Below are 17,588 nucleotides of genomic sequence, written 5' to 3' on the forward strand. Positions count from 1 at the left end.
CGTCTGGCTGTACGGGGTCTGAGTACACCGCAATGACGGACGGCAAGTGACTTCTCCCGGGGAGCCAACCAGAACCAGACACCGCGTTCGAACGGCCGGCGCTGCGTGTTCCAGCCGCGGTCGTATGTTAATTTTGTTTTTCGATATTATTAGGAGCAAAGCGTTCCATGACCGCACGAAAAAAAAGGAGAGCAAAATGATTAAGCGAAAAACGGATTCACCTGCTCCGATAATTATCATATATTCACTTTTGTGCTGCGTTAGAAGGGCTGCTTTCGTCGGAAGGTTTTGGCTGTGGAAGCAGCGGCCGAGCAGGGGTTGCCGAACAAGGCGTTTCGTGCGATGATAAGTGGAGGATTATTAAGATTAATTTTGATTTCGGAGGCAGAAAGGTGTCATGCTGCCGTTAGTGACACAGCAGAAATTGTGAATCGAAAGAATTTGACCCTTTTAAGTGGATGGCTTAATTTGGCCAATTTTAACGAAATCGCTGCTTGAGTTATATATATAACGAATCTGAACTGATAAAAACACCTTAGGGAACGTCCATAAATTACGTCACGCAAAAATCGACCATTTTCAACCCCCCCCCTTTCCCCTATGTCACACTTTTTGTATTGGACCTCTGAAATTTTTGTATGGGTCGTCACACTTTGCTGAACCCCCCCCCCCCCCCCCAACAAAGCGTGACGTAATTTATGGACGGTCCCTTATCAAATATCCAGTAATTATCGAAATATTTTAATTTTCGGTAAACTTTTCCTCTTTTTTTATCAAGCTCTAGAGATTTTCACGGAAATGTAGAAATTACTGGGGAATTCCACAGCGCAAAAGTGTGCCAGACATCGGAGCTCTTCTTAGCTCAGATAGAGTTAATTTTTGTAGAGCCATAAGCATGGAATTTCAAGTATATGAAGCTCTTGAGATGCTTTGTAAAAATCTCCTACCACTATAAATAAAATAACGGGTGGTCTGCGTGCCCCATAGCTACCATATTTTTTAAAAAGCCATCACAGCCATCACAAGATTAGCAATAATTCAGAGTTCCAGAAAAAATCTGTCCATTATTAACATACTTTTTTTTGACTCTACCACAAGAAATTTCTCCAAATAATTCTCTAAAAACACCTTTTTGCCTTTCTCGTACACTAAGTGTACTGGAAAGGCTATATGTTCACTCCAAAAATGACTTTTTGATAGGAGGCCCGGAGATTCGAGTCACATATACCAATCAACTCAGCTCGACGAATTGAGGTGATGTCTGTGTGTGTGTATGTGTACAAACGAACTCACGTCACTTTTCGGCAGTAAATCTCAACCGATTTCAATGACCGACGGTTCATTCGACGCGGAATCTGGTCCCATTGTTTGCTATTGAAAATGGTTTGGATCGATCCAGCCGTTCCGGAATTATGGCCATTTAGGCGTTCCGGATCGGTACCCCAAGAAGGGGCTAGCTATGAAAATGCAACAAACCCATGCATGCGACACAACAAACCACGGCATTTTCGATAATATGATGAACGGTAAGCAAGAAAATAGTCTCAGACCATATCTGTACCGGTCATGTTCCGGAACCGGTTCCGAAGGTCCCACCAGAAGTGGCCAAATATAAAAGTGAACCAAACCCATACATGCGACTCATCAAATCGCAGCTTTTACAATAACCTGATGAACGGTTAATAGGAAAATAGTCTCAGATCATATCTGAACCGGTAGTGTTCCTGAACCGGTTCCGGGCGTCCCGCCGGAAGTAGACAAATATAAAAATGAAACAAACCCATGCAAGCGACACGTCAAATCGCACCCTTTGCGATAACCTGATGAACGGTTAGCAAGAAAATGGTCTCAGATCACATAAGAAACTACCGGTGTTTCGAAACCGGTTCCGGAGGTCCCGCCGGAAGTGGCCAAATATAACAGTGAAGCAAACCCAGGCATGCGACACATCAAGTCGCGGCTTTTTCAATAACTTGATGAATGATAAGCAAGAAAATAGTCTCAGACAACCTAAGATTCTACCGGAAGTGTTCCGGAACCGGTTCCGTATGTCCCGCCAGATGTGGCAAACTATAAAAGTGAACCGAACCCATGCATGCGACACTTCAAATCGCGGCTCCTTAGGCGACCTGATGAATGGTTAGTAAAAATAGTTTTAGACCATATTTGAGACAACCGGTGGTGTTCCGGAACCGGTTCCAGGTTCCCTCCGGAAGTGGCCAAATATTTTTTTCGTCATTATTAACGAGATTTTTAACTCGAAGCTAGTTCATCTCGGGACCCTTCTCTTCCGAAGGAAGAACCTACGTTTTGTGAATATGTCGGGAGTGGGATTCGATCCCAGGCCCTTGGCATGATAGTCTTGTGGTCTAACCATCAAACGAGGCCCGCTCCACCGCCAAATATTTAAGTGAACCAAACACATGCATGCGACACATCAAATCGCGGCTCCTTAGGTAACCTGATGAACGGTTATCAAGAAAATAGTTTCAGACCATATTTGGAACAACCGATGGTGTTCCGAAACCGGTTCCGAGTGTTCCGCTGGAAGTGGCCAAATATAAAAGCGAACCAACCCCATGCATGCGACACGTCAAATCGCGGATTTGCTGATAACCTGATGAACGGTAAGCAAGAAAATAGTGTCAGACCACATAAGAAACTACCGGTAGTATTCCAAAACTAGCGTTGGATGCTTCGTCGGAATTGAAAAGAGAGAAAAATTAAAGCAAGCGATAGATATCTTGACAAAACTAAGACGATCTCATCCAATCACACCATTTCAGATTCCTGAGGTGTAATAATGCAGAAGGATGGGTCAACGTTGTATGGGAAAATTAAAATTTAATCGTTATAACTCCGAACAAACTTTTTCAATTCTCTTTCGCGTCTAAAATGACTGCGTAATTTTTTTGTGCGACTGGTTGCTTTCTCACGCACTGTAATGTGGTTGAAAGTTGAATGGGATTCAGTATGAAAAATTTCAGTTACTTTCATGTTTTTGTCAAATTTTACATGCATCTTGTAGCCAATGATAATAAAATATAGCGTGTGTAGAAGTGTGTAGAAAATACTTTGTCGAAAATCGTTAAGGTATCTGTGTTTGTGAAAATGTTGTATCGTCTTTGTGTTGGTCGGCCTCCAGTGATAGTGAAGGCGGTCAAGCTGTCAACTGAGAGGTCTGATATTTTTCAACTCTGCCTATACGTTGAACATAACGTCGGAATATGTGCCATCAATAAGTTTAAAGTCAATTCAATGATGGCTCTGATAAAATTCTAAGTAAAGTATTCTCATGATACAGGAACATTTCAGCTCACGTCAACGCAAACGTCATGAGTACATATTCGACGAGAAAGGCACTATCACCACTAGGTGGATCAATCCGGGTTTTTTGTTTTTTTTAACTGTATTAACGAGATTTTTAGCCCCAAGCTAGTTCATCTCGGAGCCCACGCTTTATACTTCCCTTCCGAAGGAAGAGCTCACATTTTGCGAGTTTGTCGGGAGTGGGATTCGATCCCAGGTCCCCGGCGTGATAGTCAAGTATTCTAACCATCACACCAGGTCCGCTCCACTAAGAACAGCTCTTCAATCTTATCATAGAATATTAGGAATGTTATCAAATAGCCAGCATGGTTGAATGGCTAAATTTTGTGATTTTTACTTTGTTTTTTTTGAGGATTTCTTTAGGGAATTCTGAAGAAATTTCACGACAGATCCTTTTAGGTATTTCTGCAAGTATTCGTTTAGAGATTTCTTCAGTGATTTCTTCATATATTTCTTCAAGAATTTCGCTACAGAATGCTCCAAAAATTTCATCGGGAATTTCTTCCAGGGTTTTTTTAAAGAAATTTTACGAGAGCAAATTCGAAAGATAATCCTGGACTCCTTCAATAGTCCATTTCGAAAAATTATCGAGGTATTCTCACAGAAATTCTTCCAGGAAGAAACCTCTCTTAAGATTTTTTTTAGGATTTCCTCATGGATTTGCTTCCAGGATTGGGACTCACTTGGGAATCCCTTCTGGGTTACTTTCATAACGTCAGGGAAATATTAAATAATCCTCCAGCCATTCCTCCAGGAAATGTTTTTGGATTCCTTCAGGAAATTCTTTCAGGATCTCTCCCAGGAATTTGTCTAGGAAATTGTTAATGGATTCCCTTTAGAATTCTTCTTGTGATTGCTCCTGGCGTTTCTTCAGGATTTTAAATTACTTCTAGAATTCTTCTGAAAATGCTTCAGGGATTGATCCAGGATTCCTCAAGGAAAGCTCTTGGAATACCTCTAAAGATTCCTCCAGAAATTTCTACAGACGAGGCATTTCTTCCAGGTGCTCCTTTAGGATCTGTTTCTGGGATTCCTTCACAAACAGCTCTAGGGATTCGTCTAGGAATTCCTAGACGGATTGCTTCTTCCTTCAGAAATTCCTCTAGAGATTCCTCCAGAAATACTTCTTGAATCAATCCAAAGATTTCTTTTGGAATTTCTCACAGAATTCCTTGCAGCAATTCCTCTAGCTTATTCTTCGGAGATTCCTTCATGAATTCCTCTAAGGATTTTTTAATTTTTTTTTTTCAGGAATGTCTCCACTTATCTTACCGATCCGGCTTAGGCCGGGGTGGCCTCTGCTGTACATAGTAGCCGTCTCCATTCCACTCGGTCCATGGCTGTTTGTCTCCAGTTTCGCACTCTGGCACTCTGCGTAGGGTCCGCAGATCGTCTTGCTGCGCTCCACGTCTTCTTGTACCGGTCAGATGACTCTCGAGAACCATTTTAGTCGGGTTGGTATCCGACATCCAGATGACGTGACCCGCCCACCGTAGTAGCCTCCCGATTTTCGCGATATGGACGATGGTTGGTTCTCTCAGCAGCTGATGCAGCTCGTGGTTCATTCGCCTTCTCCATGTCCCGTCTCCATCTGCACTCCGCCAAAGATGGTACGCAACACCTTCCGTTCGAAAACTCCAAGGACGCATTGGTCTTTGCACGTAGGGCCCCTGTTTCTTGCCCATAGAGAACGACCGGTCTTATCAGCGTTTTGTAGATAGTTAACTTCGTGTTGCGGCGAACTTTATTCGATCTAAGAGTTCTGCGGAGTCCAAAGTAAGCACGATTTCCTGCCACAATGCGCCTCTGAATTTCTCTGCTGGTGTCGTTGTCGGCGGTCACCAGTGAGCCCAAGTACACGAATTCTTCAACTGCCTCGATTTCATCACCGTCGATATGAATTCGGGGTGGCGGGCGCGGTGATTCCTCCCTGGAGCCCTTTGCCATCATGTACTTTGTCTTCGACACATTAATGCCTAATCCGGTTCGCCTGGCTTCAGTCTTCAATCGGATGTACGTTTCTGCCATCGTCTCAAATTTACGAGCAATAAAATCAATATCATCAGCGAAACCAAGCAGCTGAACGGACTTCGTGAAAATCGTCCCACTCGTGTTTATCCCCGCTTTCCTTATTACACCCTCTAAAGCAATGTTGAACAGCAAGCACGAAAGGCCATCACCTTGCCGTAACCCTCTGCGAGATTCGAAGGGACTCGAGAGTGTCCCTGATACTCGAACTACGCACATCACTCGATCCATCGTCGCCTTGATCAATCGTATCAGTTTATCTGGGAATCCGTATTCGTGCATAATCTGCCATAGCTGTTCTCGATCGATTGTATCATACGCCGATTTGAAATCGATGAACAAGTGTGTGGGCACGTTGTATTCGCGGCATTTCTGATACACCTGGTGGATGGCGAACATCTGGTCCGTTGTAGCGCGTTCACCCATGAATCCAGCATGATATTGCCCCACGAACTCCCTTGCAATTGGTGATAGACGGCGGCATAAAATTTGGGAGAGTATCTTGTAGGCAGCGCTCAGTAGTGTGATCGCCGATAGTTCCCATAATTCAACTTATCACCCTTTTTGTAGATGGGACACACGATACCTTCCATCCACTTCTCCACTTCTCCACTTCTCCACTTCTCCTCTTCAATCTCTTGGAGGTTAGGAGCGGGAAATCTTTCGTCCTGCGCACGTACTCCTAGATCTGTTACCGCGCCACCTTCGGTGCTTGCAACGTCGCCATTGAGATGCTCATCGTAATGCTGCCGCCACCTTTCGACCACCTCAGGTATCAGAAGGCCGGCTCCAGAGGCATGTTATCCTCCATTTGGGACATTTGTGCCATCGTCAAAATAATAGCCTATTTCATCATCTATCTGAGGGAAAAGGAAGGATGGGGATAAGGACAGGTAGGGAAATATGAAAAGTACCCTGGAAGTGGATACTAACGCATAAGCGTACCACAATGGGTTCAAACAGCGCCCTGAAAAGGGTATGTAATAAAGCATAAAGCGAAATAGAGCCTATAGCTCTTTACCACAGCGGGTTAAGAACAACAGAATACCCTGAAGATTCAGGTTTCTGAAGTCAGTTTCACTTAATAAGTGTTTACCGAATACTCGGAAACGCAGTTGCGCAAAAACTGGACAGTTACATATCAAATGATACGAAGTTCCATAATTGGATTCACAGCTATCACATGCAAATGAATCAGCCTGCTGAATATTCGCCATGTGATAGCTGAGTCGGCAGTGGCCAGTCAATGCTTTGACCAGAATGCTGCAATTCTGCTTTGACAGATTTGTAAGATACTTCGCCACCCTTGGAGATTGCTCGGTACAATACAATTTGGTTTGACGACATGACTCCAAACTATTCTAGTATTGTCTGTGTTGAGTAGCAGCCCAGGTGTGATTCTGAAGCTTTACCCAACACTTCGATATCGGAATAGCAGGCTCAGGGCCAATGAAGTCATGTGATGCTCCAGTGCGAGCTAACTCATCAGTCAATTTAGTTACAGCGATGGAAGAATGGCCAGACACCTATACAAGGTGCTGAATTCAGCTCCTCGATTTGAGTTCGACAAGCGATAACTATCATTGACCTGAAGTTGGCCGAAGCAAGTGCTTTAATAGCAGCCATTACGTGCTGCTGAAGTGCTGATTGCACTCCGCACATAAGAGCAAAGATTTCGGCCTGAAAAACGGTGCAGTGTCTACCAAGTGAGTAAGACAGATATAGCCTTAGCTCACGAGAATAAACACCAGCACCTGCTCGACCTTCGAGAAGGGAGCCATCAGTGTAACATACGATGCCGTCTGAAATATTTCTTTCCAGATATCCAGATGTCCACTCTTCCCGGGAAGGGAATTTCGTGGAAAATGTCCTATATGAAAAATTACAAGCAATTGTAAGATCACTTGGAGCAAGGATAATTTTGTCCCAATTCACCAAAAGTGGAAACAACGAGGTGTGTGTTGATGTGCGGTTCACAGGAATTTCCTCTAGTAGACCGAGTACCCGTAGACGGTAAGTGCAAGAAAGTGCATCTTGTTTGAGATGAATGTATAGTGGAGCAACGTCAAAGAGAACTTCGAGCGCTACCGTGGGAGTTGAAGAGAACACTCCAGACATCGCCATTAAGCATATCCTTTGGAGATAGCCTAATTTTGATTGGACCGTTCTCATTCGCCCTTTTGCCACCACACAAGACATCCATAAGCCAATATTGGACGAACAACAGTTGTGTAGATCCATTTGATATACTTGGGTTTTAGACCCCAAGTTGTACCAAAAGTACGCCGGCATTGCCCGAAGGCCATACAAGCTATCTTGATTCTGAACTCAATGTGAGGCGTCCAGGAAAGCTTGGAATCAAGAATGAATCCAACGTACTTTACCCGTTCAGTCACATCGATTTCAGAATCAAAGTGACGCAAAGGTCGAACGCCATTGCGGTTTCGCCTTTCCGTAAAAAGAACAATAGATGCTTTACTCGGATTGACCGAGAGGCCATATTGGCGACACCTACCCTCAACTACCTGAAAGGCGCTTTGCATCAGGTCGAAAAGGGTGGTGATACACATACCAACTAACAATGCTAGGTAGTCGTCGGCAAAACCATAAGTAGGAAAACTGCTGTTATTGAGTTGCCTTAATAGCATATCTGCTACGAGATCCCACAAAAGAGGTGATAAAACTCCCCCTTGGGGGCATCCACAAACACTCAATTTCCTAATCCCTGCTAGACGCAGTGTCGAGAAGAGATATCGGTTTTTGAGCATTTGATGAATCCAATTAGAAATCATTGGAGAAATACCATGACTCCGTGCGGCTTCCAATATGGCATCGAATGGCACATTGTCAAAGGCACCCTCGATATCTAAGAAAACACTTAAACAAGATTTCTGTTGAGCGAATGCTTTCTCGATATCGTAAACAACCTTGTGTAAAAGAGTCACAGTGGACTTACCAGATTGGTAGGCATGTTGGTTCACATGAAGAGGCAGTTGGCCAGATGAACATCACGGATGTGATGATCCACAATGCGTTCTAAGCATTTCAGAAGAAAAGAGGTCAAACTGATAGGTCTGAAACTCTTTGCTTCTTCATACGACGCACGACCCACTTTCGGAATAAACTTCACAGTAATATCCCGCCAGGATTTGGGAATATACCCAGCAAAACTGCAAACAAGTTTTTTTTTTCAAAACATGGTTGAAATAATCAAATCCCTTCTGAAGCAAAATAGGATAAATCCCATCTGCCCCAGGAGATTTGAAAGGAGCAAAGCTATTAAGTGACCACTCAATCGATTCTACCACTCTATCGATTCAATACTCCGAGCCGAAGCCAGGGAATCGTAACTACAAGAAAAGACATCAGGTTCATCCGTAGACATTAACACATCCAGGAAAGCGTGTGTTGAATTAGCATTCCAGAACTTCCTCATCAGAGAAAGTCAGATCGCCATTTGGCAAACGAAGTTCGTTCACTCGGAAATCAACAGATTTCGCAAGGATTTTATTTAACCGGCTGACTTCATTCAAACTGAAAACATTTGTACAAAGGTTTTTCCAGCCGGATCGTTCAGCAAACTGGAGAGCTTCCTGGTAGGCCTTGCGAGCCGACCTGAAAGCCTCTGAGCCAGCCAAACGTCGTTTGTTCCAACTCTTTCTACATTATTGTTTCCTGAGTTTGGCCAGATCAGAGTTCCACCAAGGGGTTTCTCTTGTGATCTTCACAGACCGTAGAGGGCATGCTTCTTCAAAAACTTCCATGGTGAAGGTCGTTGTAGTATCAACGGCAACATCTAAATCACTTGGAGTGTCAATGGATGGTGAGTATCCATGAAATTTGGCCGCAACCAAATCAGTAAAAAGATCCCAGTTTGTTGACCGGGGATTTCTGAAACGCAATGTTTGCGAAGTAACATTTAAATGTTCAAATAAGATGTAGCGATGGTCAGATAAAGATTCTTCATCTGACACATGCCAATTGGTCATCCATGCAAGAGTTCTTGTAGATAGCTCTTAAGAAGTTCTTGGATGATTTCTTGTATAATTTCAGTAACCCGTGATGAAAAATCATAAGAAATGTTAATGTTAAAAAATTTTTTTGGTATTTTCCAGCTGTTTTGTATGCTGGCTATGCAAGCACCAGAATAGAATCACAGAATCCTGATCCTAATCAAACCCGTATAAGGGGCTGTCCATAAACCACGTGGCCATTTTTTTGGGACTTTTCAACCCAACCCCCCCCCCCGCGTGGTCATTAGTCCATACACAAAATTTTATTTGTCCATACAAAATGGTCATTGGCTGAACCGCCCCCCCCCCCCCCCCCAAATGACCACGTGGTTTATGGACAGCCCCTAATATTGATTTCATTAATCAGTAATCGGGAACCACTGGTCTGACAGGACGCTGTTCAATACAAGACGGAATTCACTTTTTGCGGTTTTCATCGACGGGGCTGGAGAGGTGAATTTTGTTTGCGGCTTTGTGGCCACTATTCAGCTTCGTTTTCGGCGAAATCGAATATTTTCCCTCGCCATCCCATCGATATACCTTTCTTCCGCAACGTACAAAGTAGCGTAGCTGAATCAAAAGCGAATCTGATGAAATTATATTCTTTATCGACACGTTTTCGATACATACGCTTATATTAAGTTCGTTTACAATTTCTTCCCTTTGCAGCGAATGACCGTGAAATCAAGAGTGTGCACCATCATCGTAGTTCGTTCCATCGCTCTTTCAACAAAGCGACTTCCTTGCAGTCAGTGTTTGTCTCCCGTTAAATTACGTTTTTTTATGCAAAACAATCTTTTCCTTGAAATGCGCTTGCATTTCGCCGTCGTCGTTGGTGCATAAAGACGGTAACCGTTGACTGCTCCAGGTTAATTGTCTGTCGACGAGTCGCAGCTCGCACTCTTCAACGTTCCTGTCCTGTGTGCCTCATTTTCACAGATTCTGTAATTTTATGCTCGGCTGATGTCACAGCAGCGCGCCCGACTGACTGTTGTTGGCTGCTGGAGATAAGTTAGAAAGCTGCCGCCTTGCCAGAGAGCAAAGAGGAGCCACACACGAACTGCCAGAGGGTGTTCTGGATGGAGGCTAAGAACGACGGATGGACCTCTTGCTCGCTCGCAGCATGAGTCCTGATTTCACGGACCAGGCAACAGGATGTCACCGCAAGTCGTCAAGTTGAAAATGTGTTTTTGCGTTCTCCTTCAACCTGTCGAATGTTTTCTCCCCTGTGACGCGCTGGAGAGAAGCGTTGGAATTGATTCTTCAAGGTGATTGGAGTTTTATCGCTTCTTGATGGGTATTGAGCCGGATGAGGTAATGCCTCTTCGTTCTCACTGTCAAGGTTGGTGGCGGTCACAGATCAGTGCTCCCCGCTGCTAATGCCACCAGATTGACACATTGAGATGTGCGAAGGCATTAGCTTTGATTGAGTTTAGCTTGAGTATTAAGACATTCTTGGAATTTTTGGTCTGATTTGAAACAAAGTTTTCTTGAAGAAATGAAATAATGATTTATTGTAAGCTGTAATACGGTTTAAACATCGTTGTCACGTCAAAGATGATGTGTATTTCTGCTTTAAATAATTTATTTGAAAACTTTCAAAAAATATTTCAGAAGGTGTCTCTCATTTATTTTTGTAGCTGAAGTTCTGACCCAAAAATCTTCCAAAATTCTGAAACTTTAACAGCGTTAAGAAATGGTTTGAAATTCTTTTTCACTCCTAATTACTCATATCATGGGTCTGAATTTCCAAGTTCTTTATCATTTTCACCATTTGTTTACTTCTTTCTTTATGTGCTCACGATTCATAAAGCCTTTTATAAGATTTTCACTTATAATCTTCAAGTTATTATCGTTTTGATCAAGCTTACTTTTACGACTCCGTTTAATGAACACTAAAACCTGTAAGAGAATTGAATTCAGTTATCTACAATCCTTGAATCGCCTGCAATTCTCATAGAATTCTCATTTATAGTAATGTGTAGTAAATAAATCAAGCCAAATCGACGACACACCTGTCTCTGGACAACACCATGTGCGATTTTGTCCAGGTGGGAACATAAAAATTCGCAGCGATACATTAGGCGCCCGAAATCGCTTTCCCCTCGCCCTCCAGCTTCAAACTTCCGCTTAACTCGCATATTTTATGCCATTAACTGCTCGGAACGTTCCGTTACTTACAGCCACAGCAGCAGATCCTTTTTCCTGGAAGCAGGTAGGCACCCTCAATTCATTTTTTTTTTCTCTTCTCGCGCATCCTCAGCATCCCAAAGAATTATCAATTTTGGGGGAACATCTTTACCCGGAGTTAGATGAAAAGTGCGGAAGTTTTTGCTCTCTTTTTATCAATTTTGCCGCCATTCAGGGGTTTCTTTGATATTGGCGGGGCGACCATCGTTGATCGAAAAAGTTTACGACGATTACCCGTGGGGAAGTTTAAGCATATGGGCGCTTGGGAAAATTAAGGATGGACGGATGCTGCGCAGATAATTTTCTTTTAAAGCCTTTTATCTATTATTAGGGGGGAGAAGGTGAAAAAGTTTAAATGGAACCTAATCATGGATGCTCGTTTTGACTGAAGTTCACCTGAATTTGATCAATAATAATGATTGTATGATGTTATTGAATTAGTTATGATTTTGTGGCAGTTTGTATGGAAGCATGAGGAAGGAACAGTGAAAGTTACACCGCTGTTGCAAGTAACCCCGTTCGACGGTATCTGTAAAAAAATTCTTCATGTATTCCTCTGAAAGAAATTCCTCCTGGGATACTATTAGCATTTCTTCCGGTATTCCTGCAGAGTTTCTTTCTTTGGGCTGCAAAACGGTGAGTCGATAAGGAGAGCATCCAATATAGCTCTGTTCCTCACAAGTTCCTACCTCATGCTTCCACGGGTCAAGCGATGACAAAGACCGCCAGCTAAGAGTTGTGTGCTTAGCTGGTAGTGCAGCGTCGTGGCGACATCGTGGCGTTGCAGGAACTATGTTGGACTGGACAGAAAGTGTAGAAAAGCGGGCATCGAGCGGCTACCTTCTACCAAAGCTGTGGCACCACCAATGAACTGGGAACAGTATTTATAGTGTTGGGCAAGATGCGACAACGTGTGATCGGGTGGCAGCCGATCAACGCAAGGATGTGCAATGCTGAGAGTTAAGGGCCGTTTCTTCAACTACAGCATCATCAACGTCCACTGCCCACACGAAGGGAGACCCAATGACGAGAAAGAAGCGTTCTACGCGTAGTTTGAGCAAACATACGATGGTTGCTCGCCGCGTGACGTGAAAATCGTTGTCAGCGACATGAACGCGCAGGTAGGAAGGAAGGAAATGTACAGACCGGTAATCGGGCGAAACAGCCTGCACGCCGTAGGTATCGAATGATAACGGCCAGCGATACGTAAACTTTGCAACCTCCCGTGGTATGGTAGTCCGAACCACCTTCTTCCCCCGCAAAGATATCCACAAAGCCATCTGGAGATCACCCGACCATCAAACAGAAAATCAAATCGACCACGTTCTAATCGACGGTAAATTCTTCTCGGATATAACCAATTTCCGCACATACCGCAGTGCGAATATAGATTCGGATCACTACTTAGTCGCTGTATGCATGCGCACAAAACTTTCGACAGTTATCACCACGCGTCGAAGTCGAACGCCGCGGCTCAACATCGAGCAGCTGCGTAACGTAGAAGTGGCTCAAGACTACGCGCAGCAGTTAGCAGTGGCCCTACCAACGGAAGAGCAGCTTGGCGCAGCTACACTTGTTAATGGCTGGAGGGACATCCGATCCGCCATAGGTAGTACCTCGGCTACAGCACTAGGCTTCGCGACTCCGAATCACAGAAATGACTGGTACGTCGGCGAATGTGAACAGTTGAAAAACGAGAAGAATACAGCATGGGCGAGAATGCTGCAACACAGTACGAGAGCGAATGGGGCACGTTACAGACAGGCGCGGAACAGGCAGAACTCATTCTTCCGGATGAAGAAGCGCCAGCAGGAAGAACGAGATCGCGAAGCGATGGAAGAGCTGTACCGCGCTAAGGATACACGAAAGTTCTACGAGAAGCTGAACCGCGCGCGCAGAGGCTTTGTGTCACAAGCCGACATGTGCCGAGATAATCACTGGAATATTTTCACGAGCGAGCGTGAGGTGGTCAAATGGTGGCGACAGCATTACGATGAGCACCTCAATGGCGACGTTGCAAGTACCGAAGGTGGCGTGGTAACAGATCTAGTAGTATGCGCACAGGACGGAAGACTTCCGGCCCCTGACCTCCAAGAGATTGAGGAGGAGGTTGGCCGGTTCAAAAACAACAAAGCCGCTAGAGCAGATCAACTACCAAGCGAGCTTCCAAAATACGGTAGAGAAGCACTAGTGAGAGCACAAAACTTACCAAGATTTGGAAGGAGGAAGTATTACCAGAAGAAAGGATGGAAGGTATCGTGTGCCCCATCTATAAAAAGGGCGAAAAGTTGGATTGCGGGAACTTCCGCGCGATCACACTACTGAGCGCTGCCTTCAAGATACTCTCTCAAATTTTATGCCGCCGTCTATCACCGATTGCAAGAGAGCTCGTGGGGCAATATCAGGCTGGATTTATGGGTGAACGCGCTACAACGGACCAGATGGTCGCCATCCGCCAGGTGTTGCAGAAATGCCGCAAATACAACGTGCCCATACATCACTTGTTCATCGATTTCAAATCGGCGTATGATACAATCGATCGAGAACAGCTATGGCAGATTATGCACGAATACGAATTCCCGGATAAACTGATACGGTTGATCAAGGCGACGATGGATCGAGTGATGTGGGTAGTTTGAGTATCAGGGACACTCTCGAGTCCCTTCGAATCTCGTAGAGGGTTACGGCAAGGTGATGGTGTTTCATGCTTGCTGTTCAACATTACATTGGAAGGTGTAATAAGGAGAGCTGGGATAAACACGAGTCGGACGATTTTCACGAAGTCCGTTCAGCTGCTTGGTTTAGCTGATGATACTGATATTATTGCTCGCAAATTTAAGACGATGGCGGAAACGTACATCCGACTAAAGAGTGAAGCCAGGTGAATCAGATTAGTCATTAAGAGCCAGTTCGCGAGAGCCGCAACCCCTTCTTGTATCGATGTGCTCCGATTGAGCTGAAATTTTCAGGGTATGGTTTTCCATATAAAATATTATATCTGGCCGATTTTCAGATTTTTCAGTTAGGGGGAAGTGGGGTAAAATAGCCCTCAAAGATTTCATGTCTAAAAATAGGTAAAATCACTAAAATCGCAATAACTTCCGCAAAAGTTAACGGATTCAGCTGAAATTTTGCATGGACACTCTACCCCTATGGCACTTTCATTTAAGCCAAGCGTTGGATATTCTTTGATATTTAGTTTGAAGAAATAGGTTATTTTCATAATTTTTTTTGACGATTTTCAGGGCGCCTGTTTTCGTACCAACAGAACTAGGATGAAAAACTGAGTACTACGTTTTGAAGGATTACCCAAGAGCTTTCATTTGATATGTGACCCAGATGCGCCAACTTAAAAACTTTCGAAAAAAAAATTTTTTTCTCGGGGTATGCATTTTACCCCATATTTTTAGCTGTCTAAAGAAGTGTTGTCGCAAATTATGACAACGTTATTTAACTTGCAGGAGTTTTTCTTCAATATTACTTCAACAGAAAAATGATGACTAAGAAATGCAATTATTAGATTTTTACATTTGGGGAAAGTAGGGTAAAACGGACTAACTCAACCTCCTTTCGAAATAACGTTGCTACGATGTTTTCTAATCGCACTCGAATTTTCAGAGTTCTTTATTCTACTCAAGAATAGATGCTTTATCACATATTATTTTTTTTCTTGAGAGGATAACGGGGTAAAACAATTCTCAGAAAAAAATGTTGAAAATAATCAAAATTTCAAAACCTACAAATGCTTTGGTAAAACTTGGCGAAATTTCATGAAATTAGAAGAAATTTCTTAATTTTTATTGCTTATTCAAATGAGCAAGTCTGACAAAATTTTGACGTCGAGAAATGTCACAGATTAGCACGTGGTGTGTGATTCACCGGATTCTTTCTCGATTTTTCTTTTAACATGCATCTCCGGTTCAAGTTTCTCTCTTTTTTCTCGTGAAAGTTGCTGCAGTGTACAATGGTCCACGAAAAAGATTTACGAGGAAAGATGCATTCAGCGCCTTCAAACGATTTTTCGGACAAATATGGTCTTCTACAAAGTTGTTCCCAAAAATAAGGCCCTCTTTTCAATGTACATAAAAATTAGGGTGGTCCATATTTTCAAAGAAATTGGGAACCAAACTTTTTTATTTGCTAGAATAACTGTATACATTATTCGTGATAGTTGCAGATCTATCAATTTTGAGCAAGTTTCTTGAATACACTTTTTATGTAGCTTTGAAATTGACCGATCTAGAGATGTTTTTCTGAATAAGCTTAGGGTGGTTCAAGAAAAACCGGTTTCTGGCGTTTGCTGTTGCAGTTTCGAATTTTCATCAAAGTCGCCCAAGAAACACTAGTAGAGCATTTGAAGACGCGTCGTTTCATGCGCTGAAATGGTCTTTATCTTTTTTGGTTCAATAGTTATAGGTGTTCTTCCTAAAAAAAACTATTTTTTTTTTTTGAAAAGGTGATATGACCGATTGGTGTGTGTGTGTGTGAAAAATACTTGAAAAGTGCCTATTTTTCTAGAAAATCATCAATATATTTTGAACGGAATGACGAAGCAACATTACCAGCGCACGAAAATGTGCGTTATTTTTTAGTTCTGAAAATAGTTCTTGGACAACTTTGATGTGAAATTTGAAACAAAAAAGATAAAGGGTGACGCTAGAACAAATCGTTTTATTGCTTTATCTTTTTTGTTTGAAATTTCTCGTCTAAGTCGCGTAAGAACCACTTTTACAGCTTCCAAAAAAGCGCATTTTTGTTCGCTGAGAATATTGCTACGTCATTCCGTTCAAAAGTTATTGATGATTATCTAGAAAAAAAATGGCACTTTTCAAGTATTTTTCGCTTGAGTTACAAAAAAAAACACTCCTCTAATTTTTTGATATGTTTTATAACAACGTTTCTTCTTTTGAATGCGGGCAAGAGATAATATTTATCATTGCCCCAACTCGTCATAACACCTTTTCAAAAAACTATGCTCTACAAGTGTTTCTTGGATGACTTTGATGAAAATTCGAAACTGCAACAGCAAACGCCAGAAAAGCGATTTTTCTTGAACCACCCTAAGCTTATTCAGAAAAATATCTCTAGATCGTTAAATTTTAAAGCTACATAAAAAGTGTATTCAAGAAACTTGCTCAAAATTGATAGATCTGCAACTATCGCGAAGAATGTATACAGTTATTCTAGCAAATAAAAAAGTTTGGTTCCCAATTTCTTTGAAAATATGGACCACCCTAATTTTTATGTACATTGAAAAGAGGGCCTTATTTTTGGGAACAACTTTGTAGAAGACCATATTTGTCCGAAAAATCGTTTGAAGGCGCTGAATGCATCTTTTCTCGTAAATCTTTTTCGTGGACCATTGTACACTGCAGCAACTTTCACGAGAAAAAAGAGAGAAACTTGAACCGGAGATGCATGTTAAAAGAAAAATCGAGAAAGAATCCGGTGAATCACACACCACGTGCTAATCTGTGACATTTCTCGACGTCAAAATGTTGTCAGACTTGCTCATTTGAATAAGCAATAAAAATTAAGAAATTTCTTCTAATTTCATGAAATTTCGCCAAGTTTTACCAAAGCATTTGTAGGTTTTGAAATTTTGATTATTTTCAACATTTTTTTCTGAGAATTGTTTTACCCCGTTATCCTCTCAAGAAAAAAAATAATATGTGATAAAGCATCTATTCTTGAGTAGAATAAAGAACTCTGAAAATTCGAGTGCGATTAGAAAACATCGTAGCAACGTTATTTCGAAAGGAGGTTGAGTTAGTCCGTTTTACCCTACTTTCCCCAAATGTAAAAATCTAATAATTGCATTTCTTAGTCATCATTTTTTTGTTGAATTAATATCGAAGAAAAACTCCTGCAAGTTAAATAACGTTGTCATAATTTGCCACAACACTTCTTTAGACAGCTAAAAATATGGGGTAAAATGCATACCCCGAGAAAAAAAATTTTTTTTTTCGAAAGTTTTTAAATTGGCGCATCTGGGTCACATATCAAATGAAAGCTCTTGGGTAATCC

The sequence above is a fragment of the Aedes albopictus genome, chromosome 3, assembly GCF_035046485.1.
Source record: "Aedes albopictus strain Foshan chromosome 3, AalbF5, whole genome shotgun sequence".
NCBI classification, from domain to species: Eukaryota; Metazoa; Arthropoda; class Insecta; order Diptera; family Culicidae; genus Aedes; species Aedes albopictus.